Here is a 16856-nt window from a genome sequence, read left to right as displayed (position 1 = left end):
AACCCTTTAACATAATGTATATAGTGTAGAGTGGTTTTTGTCATGGCAAATGAAAGGAATATCATTAATTTAGACAGTAAGTGTAAGGTTCTGCTAAAAAACCTGCAGGGATAAATCATAGAAATCTATCCTGGTCCGATAAATGGAGCCAGGCAAGTTCTAGTTCTTGTTAGAAGCTATCAAAAGAGCCATCAGATTTTAAAAGTCTGTCATCTCCAGTATATGATAAGAAAAGTTCTGGGCTATTTCCTTCAGCTCAGCTTGTATATGGCTTCAGAGTGTTAAAGATTTATACATAAATGGACAAGAAAATGACCTCCTCTGAATGCCCCATCTTAGGCAAGCTATCAGATCTTGCCCATATTCAAAGCATGTGTGGCAAATTGGTTCATTTTGGTAGCACTTGGTCAGAAAGCATGCACGCCTTGTATTAACTTTCAACCTCCCTTTTCTCTGCAGAATGATTTATGCACATACTTTTAAATGCCCAGTAATTATTATTTTTTCACAGTGGGTAGTTGGTACAAGAGGAAACCTATCTAATAGCAAAAATTATTGTTTGTAGCATCTTAAATCCTTTGCTTCAGAACTGAAAGACCTCCTGAAAGGTTCCAAAACACATTCACTATTGCTCTGTAAGCTTCTCTTATGTACAGCTGCCAACAGGGAGTGTCAGGTGGGCAAAGCTGGCCCAATTGGCAAAAAAGGAGTGCCTAAGGTGGCACAGATTATTTCTATTTACACAGGCAGAAATTTCATATTTGACATATAGCCCAAATCAAGCTCTTACATCTGTGCCTCCAAACTTTGGCTGGCACTGCCTTATCTGGTCATCCTGCAACAATATTATGGTTACGATTTCAAAGCCTCTCCTACCTATCAGATTTTTTCAGGATCTCTGAAGCTTAGGATTCCAAAGCCATTATCACAGCTTATGTGGCTCTATCTAGTGCACCTCCTTCTGACCTCATTTTCCATCACTGTTGGGTAGAATTGGTTCAATTGACAATAAGAATATGGTTATCTTTGAGGGTGGGCAAAAAGAATAGGAATGTATTCCTATTAATAGGAATAAATAAATGTACTAATAGGAATAAATAAATGAATTCAATTCTCCCACTGGTGAGAGATCTGTATTTTTAACTAAGCATAACAGAGTTTCCAACTTTACTTTGAGAAATGGTTTCCATAGAGGAGTTAAGAATTAGTTAAGAATGAGTTAAGTATTGCCCAGATGGAGGTTAGCTGATTTCCTCAAGAGTTCTTACAACTTGTGTATGTATTTGTTTGAACACTAAAGGTCCCCATATTGGTGTATTCATGTATCCAATCTTTAATTCAATAGATATTTTTCCAGAGCCTATTAGTAGTTACTTCGCTAACCAGACTCCACCCTTGTTCTCAAAGACTTCCCACTCTAGTATATATTTTAGAGAGTTTTTATGTCTCCATTATCACTGACAGGTTGTTAGACCACTTTGGATAAGTTATCACTGTGCCTGCCCATAACAACCCCTCTTCTTATTCTCAATTTGTTCCTTTTCAATTGTTCCATGGTATCCATCAACCCTTTGTGTTGGAGAGGGTTTTAGGGAGATTTCAACCTGCTGGGTAGGTTGGAGATGTTTGCTGGCAGTGAGAGGGATATTTCTGCAGAACAATTTGCCAGGAGGAGATCATTTGGGGGCATTGGATGAGAGAGATATCAAGAGCAAAGATAAAAGCAGTCAGAGGGGCCTAGGATAGAGGAAGATACCAGGTTTTCCATCTCCTTGGTGGAGGGCTAATGGATGTCTCAGAGCAATTGGGGTTTAACAATTTGTGTCCTATTTTATCAACTCAGCTAACTTTTTCATTGATAAAAACCATTTTCCCACCCCCAGTAAATTTCTCTTTTTCCAATAGCCAGGGAAGTATAAAAGTCTGTCCAGAACCATTTAAGTTTTTGAAATGGGTCCTTATACTCTGATCTGAGGCACCATTTTTTTTTTTTTAATTTTGGAATATCTAATTTGCCTCAGTCCCTAAGAAGCATATTTGAGTCACAAGCAATTACAAATCACTGTTCTCCCCAGACACAGCATTCACTATTCTCCAGGGTAGAACAATTTCACCACCCAACAGAGGACCATAATCTTACTCAAGTAATCTCAGATTCAGAGAATATTTAATGGAGTACATGTCACTGATGCCTATGTTCCTTAGGTACCCTTCCATTATAATTTAGTATTTTCTGAACTTAGCTATCTTAGGTAAATGTCAGTGAAACATGCTTTAAAGGACAGTAACTCTTCCTCAACTTGTTAAACATGTTTTTCTCCTCTTATGCTTTATACACAGAAATGGAAGGATTTAATACATGTACAGAATGGCAAATGTTCTCCCCCATTTCTCTTCAGATATTTTCATCTTCTACAAACATCTTTTATAAACCCCATTATTCCACCTTCATGTTAATATTCTTATTATCTTGCATAAACAGAAGTGAATGAATATGTACATGACACCAATCAATCCCTTTTTTAAAAATGCAGTTTTCATCTTTTTTAAAATAGTGGAGGAATAATTTAATGAATTCAATGTGTAGTTTATCTGTTTATATTTTGAATGTTAATAAAGGAAAACCAAATTTCTACTTAAGTTTTTTTTTTTTTTTTTGGTTGACATCAGCCATTAACACTCTCCATCCCAGCATAAGGCAGCAGGTAGGGGGATCTAATGGCAATGGATCCAACTGCCCCGGGTCAGTGGGTAGAAGCTGGCAGGCTGGAGCGGATGTTAAGCTGCTAGGGCAGGAGATTTCAACCTGCTGATTAGGTTAGAGATGTTTGCTGGCAGGGTGGGGGATAATTTTGCAGAACAAACTGCTGGGAGGAGGTCATTTGCAGGAATTGGGTAAGAAAGATATCAAGAGCAAACCTAAAAGCAGTCAGAGGGGACTGAGTTAAAGAGGGATGAGTTTTCCCATTTCCTCATTGGTTTTTCTTCTTTGCTAGTATTCTTTCTCTTTCCATCATATAATAATCTTTCTTACTCTTTTGTTCTACCTTTTGGTAACAAAGAAGAATTTAGGACAACTTTAGGGAATAATGAGACCAAAAATAAAAAGGTGAAAGGAAAATTTTGAGAAGACATGATAATATACTGCACATTTATCTATAAAAGAGACAAAAACCTATATTTGATTGACCAAGAACTAGAAACTGGGACTTCTGTGATTTAAAAAATTTATGGTATGTCTGGTCATATTAATCTCCAGGCTAGCTGGTTTTCAGCATTGCTGGAAAGAACTACAATAGGATCAGATGCAGGGGGAAAAAAGGAAGAAGAGGAATTTTATAAGGATTTATATTTGCCAGGAAAACAGGACACCTTTAAGAGTTGTCTCTTAAAAGTGTCCCAGTACTATTTTCAAATATTTAGAGACAATATCAAGAGAAGGTGCTTAGGAATTCTCATAGGGCTTAGGGAACCACTAAACCCTGTATATTATGTTCATTACTGTGCACTCAAGCAAGTAAAGGATAACCAGAGCATGGTATCTCAGAGTGAATAACATGGTTGGTTACTTTGCCAGTCTGACAAATGGAGACGGGGCCCTTATGAGCAGGGGTCTCCCCATGAATACCATAGAGAGATACTCAGGTTCATCTGTATGCATAAGGGATGAGGGACTCGCTATACATGGATATCTGTGGAATGCCTAAAAGTCTTCCCCAACTAAGCATCAACTTCTTAGCAGAGTCTTTGGGGGAGAAATTCCAATACTAAGCATATGAGAATAGTTTATTTGGTTCCTGGGTAAGGGAAGCAGGAAGGTTGCTTAGACATATGACAATTTTAGTCTGGAGACAGGAAGAAACAAAAAGAAAAGGAAACCCAGAAAAGGAGAGTGAGTGCCAAAAGAAGGATGCTCTGGAGACTCTCTAAACAGAATAGAGAGTCTTAAATAAGAGAAATAAAAGAGCATACCTTGAAGGAAAAGTCAGCACACTTTTGGAATCTGAAGGAAAAAGTAAAAACATTTGCCACTTTACAAGGTGATCAACATCGCTCCATGGGAGTCTATTTCTTCTACTTTTACACACACAGTTCACATTCCTTACCTGAAGATTATCATTCTGTGATAATGGTGGTAATGATGGCAGCCTTAAATTAGTAACAAACTTGGGAATGAAAACCTGATCTCCAGATTCTGTTAGGTTTTCTGAAGCCAGTCTATGCCCCCAAAGTGTTCAGTCTATTTTTGGTGGTCCGAATGGGACCTGTGACAGAAGATATATGTGGTAGGGATAGGTTTCCTTGTTGGGGCATACATAGCTCCAGAAAACAAATTTTTCATCATGACTTGTTTTTCTTTTTTTCCTCCTTTAATCCCAGACAATTAATCTCCAATTTCTTCTCATCACTCTAGAACCTGCAGAACTGTTAACTTGAAAGACATCTACCAGCTCCATCAATATTCGCATCTACAGTTCTTGATTGTACCTAGCTAGTTCTTGAGGCTAGACAAACCTGTTTGCCTGTGTTTCCCTGAGCTGCTGCCAGGCTGCTGAGCAATGCTGGAGAAAATCACATATTGTACAGCCTGGTACCCCTCGAGAGTCAATGTTTCCATCGTGAACGGGAGTTTCAGAACTACTTTACAATTCTTTCCTTTGTTCTTAAGCAGTTTCCTTTTTCATTTCCTGTTTTCCGTTTATCATTCTAACTCCATAGAACCTAACCTCTACCCCTCACTTTCAGAATTAACCTTGACTCCTTTTACATAGAGAAAATAGAAGCTACCAGATGGCTATTTGTACACACTTTCTCTCCACTATTGAACCCATCAGTACCCATCTCAGAGATCCCTCTTTCTAGCACTGATGACCCCTTTGGGATCTTATAATGCCATTCCATCTTTTTTCTGTATTTTCAATTTTCCTATAATCTGCCAACATGCTTTAGCTGCCCTCATCTAAAATAACAAAGAACAAGCACAACAAACTAGCAAACAAGTTATCTTTCTTGGACTTTCCCTTCTCTGTGACATGTCCATACTTTCTAAACCCTCATTTATCCTCGACCCATTAAAACCTGTTTTTTCTAGCTTTGTTTCCAATTAAATTACTTTTACCAAGAGCACCAGAAACCTTCTACCTACCAGTTCTCAAGGCCCATTCTTTAATTTCATCTTTTTATTTCTTTCTTTTTAAAGTCAGGTTAATTGAGGTATAATTTAGATATAATAAAATTTACCCTTTTTACACACTTTTACAGTTCAATAAGTTTTGACTCCTGTGTTGGTTCTCTGATGCCTATAAAATAAAGCCCAGTCCCCTTGGTTTCATATACAAATTCCTTTCAGAATCTCTCAGCAGTCTACCCACATAACCTATTGGGTAACATGAGGCTACTAATCATTCAACAAAAAGTGTCATGTACATTCATGCCTCTAGGAATATCTTCATGTTTTCTCTCTATAAATAAATATTTTGCGTATGATCTAGTAAATGCTATTTAATATTGCCACACTGCTTTCAACGTAGAATCATAGAACTAGACATTATTTTAAGAGGTTAATGTTTTCTAAATGGAAGTCAACCATCAAAATGTTACTACCTATAAGCAACTCAAGGATAAGACAATATGATTTTTGCATACTAATGTATTTTTTGAACTCAGTATTGTGCATTGGCACACAGGAGACACTCAAAATGTATTTGTTTAATGAAAGATTAAGGACTTCATGTTCCTGCAACTTTGGTGCACTAATAAGCAATTAATCTATCAATCAACAAAAATATTTATTGAATGCCTAATACGTTCCAGATACCATTCCAGGTGCAGAAGATAAAGTGATTGATAGGACAAATCCTCCACCTCCATGAAGCTTAAATTCCTAGTGGAGGAAATAAACATTAATCAAGAAAACAAATAAATATGTTATATAATACAATTTCAATTTGTGTCCAACACTGCTAACCCTAAACTTGTATGCTCTAAACCCTTTAACTCTTTGAAAAATTTTCATGGCATTAGTAATATTTAAAACATTTTTCCTAAATACCATGCCCTATTATTTCCCTTTTATTCCTGCAATCTCTGTATAAGCCTTATATATCACCACGATTAATGAACCTAAGTTGTTCTCTAGACTTTCTGATTTAAGCATGGCTTTAGGAGTTTTGTTGGTACAAGAGAGCTAACATGTTACTTCAAGTCTACAAAGTAATGGTCAGTATAATCAGGTATGAAAGTGGGGGGAGGGTAATCCACTAGGCAGTGCACAAGTTAAAAAAGAGTTCGGACAGGAAACCCCAAAAGTCAGGTTTCTCAGTCGGTCATCCAACACTTATTGTGCCAGACCCTGTGCTGGGGGTAGTAGACCTGTGGACAGAGCAAGAATGATGCTGACCCCCTTTGAGCTTACATCCTTAAGGGGAAACAACTGAACAGCTACTCTCATAGTTACTTAATTGTGACTATGATAAGGATATATGAAGAGTGCTAGGAGAGCACCTGGGTCAGGGGACTTCCTAATGGGGTGTTTCTAAGAAGGCTTCCTTGAGGAAGTGATGCTGGAACCCTGCTTTGGGGGGGAGGGGGATATGGCTAATTGTTCAGAGCAGGGATTACAAAAATCTAATGTTTCTTTGTTCCTGTCCCCTTTCATCCACATGTGCATATTTCAAGTACTAAAAACACTCTTCGAATATAACAAGAACACCAAGACTAGACATAAGAGAAGGACTCTCCAGAGGAAAGGGACCAAAAATAGAAAGGGAAAAAACCCTAATCTCACCATTTGTTTTGAAAACACAGAAAATGATTAAAACATAAACAAAAACATGTGAACTAATCACTTGCCAAGTTTCATTTTTAAATCAAAGCCTTTTTTTGAGGTTCATAAACCAAAAAAAGAGTCTTCAAATATGAGCTTGTGTTTTTCTTTTCTTGGTCCTCAGTTGGCCTGAAGCATTTGATGTTAGGCTGTAAGCTCCATGAGACCAGGGACTTTGTTTTGTATGCCTGATGCACAGAACAGTGCCTAGAAAATAGGAGTGACTCAAGAACTACCTGCGAATGACTAAGTGAATATTCTGGGCCTTTGAGGGGATTCTCCAACCTTCATTTCTTACCCAACCTGGTCCAGTTGTATCCTACCAGAAGACATATGGTTACATCTGGAGACCTTTTTGGTTGTCACAACTTGGGAGATTACTATTGGGATCTAGTGGGTATAAACTGCAGATGCTGCTAAATATTCTTCAATACATAGGATAGCTCTGTACAATGTAGAATTATCTGGCCCAAAATGTGAATAGGGCCAAGGATATAATACCCCGCTTTAAGCCCTTTGTCTCTGTTGAGCTGTACCTACGGCCATACAATCCTCCACGTCTTTGGGAGGAAGTTCAGGTGTAGAGGAAGCACACTAGAAGAACCTCCTGGATTCATCTCATTCCCTTCATGACTCAACAGAACTGCCTTCACTTGAAGGTGGGTTTAGAGAGAGGCATTTTTGCCTTTTGCCTCTCAGCCCCCATTGGGTTAATATGCAATTGCTGGAGAAACTACCTAAAAAAATCTGTCCCTACAATTCCAGTGAATAATTTTTATAGCTATGTATTGGTAATTTCCCTAAGTTCACCTAAGAATCTATCCATATTTCAGTAAAATTAGCTTTTTCTGAGACCAGCCAAGTATCCTAAGAAAAAAGAATCTTCTTCCATAATTCAACCAGTTTATCTATGTCTAGTCAGAGTCAGCTTCCCAGTCTAGTTTTATTCATGATAAATAAAATCAACTTCAAGAATTCCACCAAGACTGATTTTTTGGCCTTTCCTGCTGCTTTCCTCCTTGCCCTGCATATTAAAGTACTAGTGTCTGATTCCAGTTTCAATGGGGAAACTTCTGCAGTGCCAGAGAAGTGCATGTGCCGATTTCCCCACTATGATGGTTGCTCCAGCAATCTTGGTATTGTGGCATGTGTCCCGTTACCATAGAGACTGCATACACTAACAGTGTAGCATTATGATTGGTAGGGAAGACACATTTTGCAGAAGCTTTTTTGGAGGGATAAAGATAAGATACAAGAAAGAAAGAAAGTGAGATTGCCAATAAAGAGGCACAGCAAAGAGAAGTCCCAGATGATCACAGATTCTAGAAACTCAGGACCACAGAGATTGCAACTTCTACTATAAAACCAACATAAACTTTCTACTCAAATGCTGCCTCTCTCAGGATAGTTTCAAGTATGGGGAGAAAGAATAGATATAAGACATTGTACAACTAAAAAATAACTACATAACCTATAGGGATGACAAAAGGTGTATGGCAAGATAACTTTTTTCAACGATTGAAGGCAAGAAAACAAAAGAATCTAGAAGAATTAAATGAAAGTTTCATTTCTGTAAGATGGCTAACCTACAGCGAGCATGACCCTCCAGGAGTTACTTAAGCTATGAGTGCCTCCGTTTCCTTTCCAGCAAGTGGAAAGAAGAAGAATAAATATGGCTTCTCTCTCATTAATAGGGGTCTCCTTAAACATACTAGTGGTTTGACATTATAACGGATGAATGTGATGCCCTTTAGTCAAAGAAACTTAGAGAATAGATAAATTAGGGGGAAAAGGGTTCACAATTCAGACTCATTCTATAGCTTCTCAAAATTAGAAGTTATAGTTCGCCTCCATGTGATCTAATGTACATTATTTCATTCTGCATACAATTTTGAGGTACGCATTTTTTACATGCATCAAGATATGTCTGTAATGTACAGGGTCCAGGTGTTGAGTCAAAGAAGTTTTTAAAGAGAAAGGAAGGCTGGGGGAAGGATGTGTGTTAGTGTGAGGGATGGATGGAAGTGAATTTCAGAGAAAACCAGTCCAGGAAAATATCAGCTAAGAGATTACAAATTCCTTAATGCCCAGCTCTATATCTGGTAATATTTTATTACATATACATCAGATCAATATATCCTCTGCCCACTGGAAGTACATACTTCTTGGTTTTAATTATTCTTAATATGCAAAGCCCTCTCAAATCTATACCTTAAGTCATTAGTTCTCTCCTGATCTCTAGTCCTCTATATCAAATGATCTACTGGACATTTAGATGCCTCAGAAACATCCTAAACTGAAACTTACCTTTTTCAAACTTTCTCTTCCTCTCATGTTCCGTATGTGAGCAAATAACAAAACCATTCACTCGTCTGCCCAAGCCCATCACCTAAGGATCATCATCTTTGTTCCTTTTCCAGTACCCTCAAAAAAATCACCAGCCCATTTGGATTTGTAATTCTAATGTAAATTTTTAAATGACTGAAGGATGCTTTTGTGCATAAAAAGTCTTATTTGCAGTTAACTGGCTTTTACACTAATATTAGCTTATTAAAGTTACTTTTAAAATCTCATCATTAGGTCTTTATATATACTTATATACACATATATTATTCTCCTTGTTAATCTAATAATTTTTGTACAAAATAAGAAATAAATCACTTTCAGGCAGAGTGATGTTACTAATAGAAAATTTGAGACCTCAAAACCTTTTCAAGTGTCAGTCAGGGAGTCAGAAGAATGAGAATTAAGATCTGATCTGGAAGGACCTTTCAAAATGGCATCCAGGGTCGCCAATGGACACAATGACCATTTTCTTATAGTCATTAGACCAACAAGGGATTCTAAGTCAATACCTGCTAAAGGGAATTCCATAACCCATATCCCCCATGTTCAAGTTCCACTCTTACCTAATTCTTCCATAATTATTTTTCCCATTATAGTCTGTTAAAGATAGATAGTATTTGTCACTTCCTGCACCCCAAACTAGGTATCTTATACTAGTGACCACTAAATTTTTGGTGTTTCTCAATCTCAGGCTGCCATCATCTGTCACCAGGAATATTGCAACAGTCCAATTGTATCAAGTTCTCTTTTGTTTCTGAGATTTTGTAAATGTCACTATCCAAGTCTAGAATACTCAGATTCCCTTCAAAATGTTTACTGATAAAAAAGGATAAATGCTTTGGATGTTGCTACTTTAGGTGCTGAACAGAAATAATGGCCTATCTAATATTCTGGATAAATCTGCATAAAGTGCTCATACTTTCAACATTAATTTTGAAGAATATGGAAATTTTGCCACGGAGAATCATGGAGCCCATGTCGCAAAATTATGGTTTGAATTTAATAAAAACACCTTCAAATTCAGGTAAAGAAGCACTCATTCTTTTATTTAATCCATTCAATAAATATTTACTGAACTACATCTATGTGTCAGGCACTGTTCTAGGCACTGAGACTTTTCAGAGTATAAAGCAGGAAGAAATAAATAAAAATATGCTCTATGCTTGTAGGGCTTATATTCCATAGTAAAGGGAAATAAGTAAATATGCGAATAAAACATATTCTATGAAAAAGGGGATAAGCTATGATGAAAAACGAAGCAAAGAATTGGTACAATTTTAAATATGGTAGTTACCAAAGGCCTTACTAAGAAGTGAAAATTGAGCAAAGACTTGAAGAGATCAGCAAGCAAGCCTTATGTGGGGAAAGCATTTTGGTAGTGGGAAAACCAAGTGCAAAGGCCGTGAGGTGAACTCATGCACGGTAAGTTTGAGGAAAACAGTAAGGAGGCTATTAAAGCTTGAGAGGAGGGAATGAGGGTTCAAACACTAAATGAGGGCAGAGAGATAAAAGGGGAAACTGAATGTAGAGGACCATATGGACAATTGTAAAGACTCTGGGTTTTCCTATGAGTAAAATGGGGAACCATTAGAGACAGATGAGCAGAGGAGTGACATGATCTAACTCATAAAGGATTTATTTATTTACTTAAAATTTTTTTAATTTTATTTATTCCCTGCCCCTCCCCCAGATGGTTCTCTCATCTGTCTGATCATTGTTTTGATTGCCTTCCTCAGGAAGTACCAGGAACCCAACCAGGGACTCCCCACATGGAAGGTGAGTGCCCTGTTGGTGTGGCATCTATTGGCTTGTGGCAACTACTTGTTTAGACATCTGCTTGTTGTTGTGGGTCCAGAGTTCAGATTGCTGTGGTGGGTGTGGCATCTGTTCATCTTTAGGAGGCACCAGGACTGAACCTGGGACCTCTCATGTGATAGGTGGGCACCCAACTGGTTGAGCCACATCTACTTCCCTCTCACTTACATTTTAAAAGAATCATTCTGGCTACCATTTTGAGAATAGACTAAGAGGGACAAGGACAGAACCATGGCAGATAATCAGAAGGCTGTTGCAACAATCCAGACAAAAGATGATGGTAGCTTAGATCAGGGTAGTACCAGTGGTTAGGATGACAAGTGGTAAGATTCTAGATGTCTGAAAATAGAGGCACAGGATTTGTTAATAGGTTGGATTTTTTAGAGAAATAAAGGGCTGAGAAAGAACTATCTGGCATGACCAACTTGAAGGATGGAGATATTTACTATTTACCAACATGGGGAAGGCTGTGTGTTTGGGTAAAACAAGAAATTTTATTTTGGACAAGTTAAGTGTGAGATTCTAATTAGATATGCAGTGGAAACATTGAGTAGCAGTTAAATATTTGAGCTTGGAATTCAGGGTAGAGGTATGGACTAGAGATAAAAGCTATGCCATGAGCTTCAGCGTGAATGTTAAGAGAGTAAATGCAGATAAAGAAGAGAGAATGTTCAAGGATTGAGTGCTGGGACTCTCTAATGTTTACAGGTTGGGGAAATGAGAATATACCATTAAAGGAGACTGAGAAGGAATAGCCTGTGACATGGGGAAAAATCAGGGGAGTGCTGTTAACTGAAAGCCGGGTGAAGAAAGTGAGTCATGTTAAGTGATACTGACAGTTCAAGAAGTGAAAACTGGGAAGCAGATGTGACTCAACTGATAAAGTGTCTGCCTACCATATGGAGGGTCCAGGGTTCTATACCCAGGGCTTCCTGACCTGTGTGGTAAGCTGGCCCACGTTCAGGCTGCTGCTTGCAAGGAGTGCTGTGTCACGCAGGGGTACCCTTGCGTAGGGGTGGCCCATGTGCAAGGAGTGTGCCCCACTAGGAGAGCCACCCCACATGAGAAAAGCACAGCCTGCCCAGGAGTGACACCGTACACACAGAGAGCTGACGCAGCAAGATGATGCAACAAAAAGAGATGCAGTTTCCGGATGCCTCCTGATGATGCAAAAGGATGCAGAAGAACACACGAATGGACACAGAGAGCAGACAATGGGGGGAAAGAGGAGAGAAATAAATAAAATAAATTTGAAAAAAAAGAAGTGAAAACTGAGAATTGGGTAATGGATTTAGCCACATGGAAGTCAACGATAATCTTAGTATGAACAGTTTTCAATGAAAAGGTAGGGGCAAAAACTAATTTGGGAAGGTTCAAGAGTGAATTTGAGAAGAAGAATTGGATATAGTGATTATAGACATTTCTTAAGGAGTTTTACTGTAATAGGAATCAAAGAAATGGGACAGTAACTGGTGGGGAAGTGGGTCATAAAAGGGTATTTTTAGGATGAGAAAAATTACAACATATTTATATGTTGATAGGAAAGATTAAGGAAAGAGGGAAAATTGATAAAGCAAGAAAAAGAGAGGAGCTTTTTCAGGAGCATTGTTTACGAGGGGGTGGAATCTAGTGTACGATGAGGGGCTGGCTGAGACTGGAGCATGCAGAGCTTTGCCATAGTTATAGGGGAGAAGGCAGAGTATGTGGGCACATATGCAGATGGGAGGGTAGGTGTGCTGGAGAGCAAGTGCTTATGCAAGATTTTTCTGATTGCTTCTATTTTCTCAGGGAAGTAGGAAGGAAGGTCATAAGTTGAGAATGAGGATGGCGGAGGAGGTATTGGAAATAGGAGAGAAGGGAAGATATGAAATACTCTTACAGAAATGGGAGAGTGAATGGACAGGGAGGCAATACAATTGCTGGGTAGCACAAAGGGCCTCCTTGAATAATCATGAATTTAAAGTGAGGGTTATCTGTTTACTTGTGTGCTTTTCTCCAGCCACATTCAGTTGGCAGGCAGGTATGGAATAGATGGGGAGCCGTATATGATCAGTATGGTTGAGATTTGGAGGATGGTGTATGCAAGGAAGTGATTATAGCCACTATCGATAGAATCTAAGATATATAATTAATTAAATGAGGAAATGGGTAGATGAGGGATATAATTAGAACTGATGTATCAGAGGTCCTAGTGGGCTTGAGAAACTGTTGTAATAGGGGTAATACAAGGATTGAGCTACAAAGATATTAGGCAGTGATTGGGGAGTAAGACACTTGAAAATGAAATTATGGAAAGGTTGAAATTAGTCATTAAAAAGTCAAAAGTATGGCCATGGGAGTGAGTAGCAGTGTAGGGTAGAATATAGGTCATAAAAGAGAGAAATTCAAAGAACTGAGAGGCAAGGTACTGGAAGGATAATATATTTTGGTACTAAAATGACCCAAGAATTGTGATGGGCTAGAAATAGAAAGATCAGTAATTAGCTAGCAGCTAAAATCGTCAAGAAATTGGGGGTCTTGACAAGGAGGGGGTCAGTAGGTGTCTACAACAAAAAGATGTAATGGGAGCACTGAAATTTCCTACTCCCTCCTTAACTTTCCCCCCTACCACTTTCCATCTTCCAAGTTTAAATGGCTAGCATTAGCAAACTTAATTTCCCAGACTAGATAGCTATAAATCACCTGTGACGTCCCTTGCTCCTTTCTATTCCAATTATCTTCAAGTCCTAAAAATTTCCAATTTCAAATATTACTCTCCTTTCTCCCCATTTTGATTCATAACTAGCCTAGTCACTTTATCACTTAGTTTAATGTTCTTTAAGCACTAATCACTGATATTATCTTATGCTTTATTTGTTTGCTTTTTTTGAGGGGGATGTATTCCTCATTAGAATACAAGTTCTATAACAGGAAAAGCCTGCCTATTTTGTACCTGGCACATAATATACCTTCAGTAAATTTCTAGAATGAATTAATGAATGGCCCCACATACATACTGATGAAGCAGAATTTGCTCAGGTTCACACACTGGACCCACCTTAATACCCAGCCTTCCTTTCTTCTCCCATATAAACCATCCATTTTACTCAGTAATTTTACTGCTCTCCCATAACACCATGTTAATTCCTATCCTGTTGGATTTCGTCATATTTCTCCCTTGTTCATAATGTCAGCTCCCCACATACCAATTCTTCAAGGTCCAACATGGTTCTGGCTTCCTAAGTTACTTTTCCATGATTACTTTGACACTTGTTTCCCTATAATACTGCTAGATCTAATAACATCAGCTGTCTTACTTTTTCTAATTGTTTCAAGTGTAACAAGATTAACGTAATCTTTTTATTTTGAATATAGTTTTTTCCTCCTTTTTTTGGCCCAGGGATCCTGACTTACATCTATTGTATACTCCATGGTAACAGACATAATACAGAACAGATAATGAATGCCCGGGAAAAAACAAAAACATGGCTAATTTTTTCCACTATGAATGGCTTCATTGACTTTTGTCTTCCTCCACAAACAATCTAACAAAATTGACTCCTTTCCTCCCTTTTATTCTACTTTTAGCTATATTGGACTAATCTTCCTGCTGTATTCTCTTCAAGACTAGGACCATCCCCCTTGTCCACATATGGAATTCTATGGTCTTTCATTGAGATTTTTCCATAACTGACTCATTGTCTTTTCCTTTTTTTTCCCCTGGATTGATCATCTTGGCAATTTTAGTATACTCATGATATAACTGCCAAGATCATATTCCTCCTTAGTCATCTGATTCTTTCTTTTAAAAAATTCTCTGCAATTCTTTTTCACCAAACTTTATGTATCCTCTTAGATATCATATTATTTCCTTGGCTCCATCCTTGGTCTGGTTCTTCTCCACTTCCTCTCCCTAAGTTCCGTCTTTTTTTCTCTCTTGATTTGCTCTTTGTCTCATTTGAGCGAATCGGCTTTCATACTTTCTTTCAAGCCACCCTGTATATTTAGAATAGCTTCTCAAATAATATAAAATTTATAATATTTATGAATAAATGACACAATGCCAAGATATTCTGTCTCTTCTTTCAAATAACATCTGAAGATGCACCTGTACCACTGAGTTCTATATTTAAGATATTGAATAAGTATCACTCACCCATCTGTTTTCATTCTGTCTTGCATTTTTCAGGACCTGCTTAAGAGTTGTATTGTGAGGTCTTTTGGGCTGGAGAGTATCTGGCATAGTTCACAAACTGGCCTTTGTTCTGTATATACATGTTTCTTTGACAAATAATAAATAATAAGAATAGCATGCTGTGCATTTTTACATTCCACCATAAATCCCTAGAAAAAGGAAAACTAATAACCAGGGATTATAATAGACACACTGAAACAAAACTAACCTCTTACTAGGTTTTGCTACAGCAACATATATTTCTAGAAACCCATATTTTAATAAATAATTACCCACTTAAGTCATTTGTAAATTGTTCCTTTGCCAACATTATGTATCATATCAAAGGTCTATGTGGTTTATAGGACTGGGAAAACAACTGGAACATTACAACTATGTGGGGGATCAGAGCAAAAACAGCAAAATAAGAGGTTTACTCTGCTGGGTGCACAGTTTGTAAGAATTAGCCTCACAAGTAGAACTACTTGACAGAATATAAGCCTGCTCTTGTGCTTCCCCTTCTCCCCCCTCCCCTTTTCACTGCACTACTCCAGATCTTTTTTCAATAATGGAAGACTTGCATTCTCTTTTTCTCTCTCTTAATTCCAGGTGGGAAGTGTATCATTTTGTGTAAAAAGTATATTTTTTCCTGTGAATATAACAAATGGTCTGATTGAAGCCACTCTGTGAAAGCAGCAGTGTGTCTAATGGAGGAGGAGGGGACTATAGCTAAATGGGTGAAGCACCTCCTTATTTATTTACAGATGAGCCACATTTAAATTCCAGTTTTCAAAAGAAGACCAGAATGTTTTGATTGCCTTGTTACTGCAGTGGCCACTAGATGGCAGGTCCAAAAATCTGACTGGAGCCTTACATGAGGGCAACTCTTACAGGTTTATCAGTAAACCTCTGTAGTTTGCAATATCTACATTACATCACAGGATGCAGTGAGAAAGAAGCCCTTTAATATTTAGGTTTTAGAGTACTGTCATCACATATACATTTAGACACAGCTAGATCTGGTTTTTATAAATGTTCAGTTGTATTTCATTATCTAATGGTCTAATACCTTGTCATAATTTCAGGAGTAAGAAAAAATAGTTGCCAAATTTTCCTCCCTGGAAACACATGGAGAAAACTGTTAAACAGGCTGGGGCAAAAGGATATATAGTTGTACTCTTGTACTATTTCATGATACATGTATACCACTAATGCTAATTTAATGTTATATATGGATGTTTCCTATACTGAAGGCCAATCACATATTCATTTCAATTGTTTTGGAAAAGGCAATGTGGACATATAAATGATCAGCTATTTAGCAGAATAAAATAATTAAGTCCCATGTTGAAAATGATAAGAATAAATTTAGAACAGATTTTTTGTTGGATCTAGCACCATTTCCATTTACTTGACTATGATAGGAGACTTCTAGAAGTGAGTCTCATGAGACCATCAAAGAATTCATTCTTAGGCCAATTGTCCTGAAGATAGATTGCATCTTCCCTTTGTAATTTTTGTTGTTGTTGTTTCTAAAATGTCCTGATACAAGAGATTTGACTGCATGGACATTGAGTACTTTTATCTTTCAACTGAAAGATTTTTAAAAGTAAAGAATCATAAGCTCTGAGATAATTTATCATTCTCACTTAAGAAAATGTGTTCTAAAGTCAAATTTATTTTTGTACAAAAGCTGTGACATGCATTTTGATATAC

The 16856-nt window shown here is 37.6% G+C and overlaps 1 protein-coding gene across 47 annotated transcripts in view; it reads right to left on the bottom strand.

Moving 5' to 3' along the window:
• The window catches only part of ZBTB20 (zinc finger and BTB domain containing 20), a 900898-nt gene that overhangs the window by 203472 nt on the left and 680570 nt on the right, over nucleotides 1–16856 (bottom strand). The window contains exon 1 of one of the 47 annotated variants that reach the window (XM_023583831.2): nucleotides 3973–4003. The exons of the other annotated variants lie outside the window; for them this stretch is intronic. The gene's annotated coding sequence lies outside the window, so the exon portion shown is untranslated. Of the gene's footprint in view, nucleotides 1–3972; nucleotides 4004–16856 lie in introns of those variants that run through there. 47 annotated transcript variants of the gene reach the window in all.

The sequence above is a fragment of the Dasypus novemcinctus genome, chromosome 4, assembly GCF_030445035.2.
Source record: "Dasypus novemcinctus isolate mDasNov1 chromosome 4, mDasNov1.1.hap2, whole genome shotgun sequence".
Taxonomy (NCBI): Eukaryota; Metazoa; Chordata; class Mammalia; order Cingulata; family Dasypodidae; genus Dasypus; species Dasypus novemcinctus.
The sequence above is the reverse complement of the archived record's forward strand: the minus strand, read 5'-3'. Positions and strand labels throughout refer to the sequence as shown.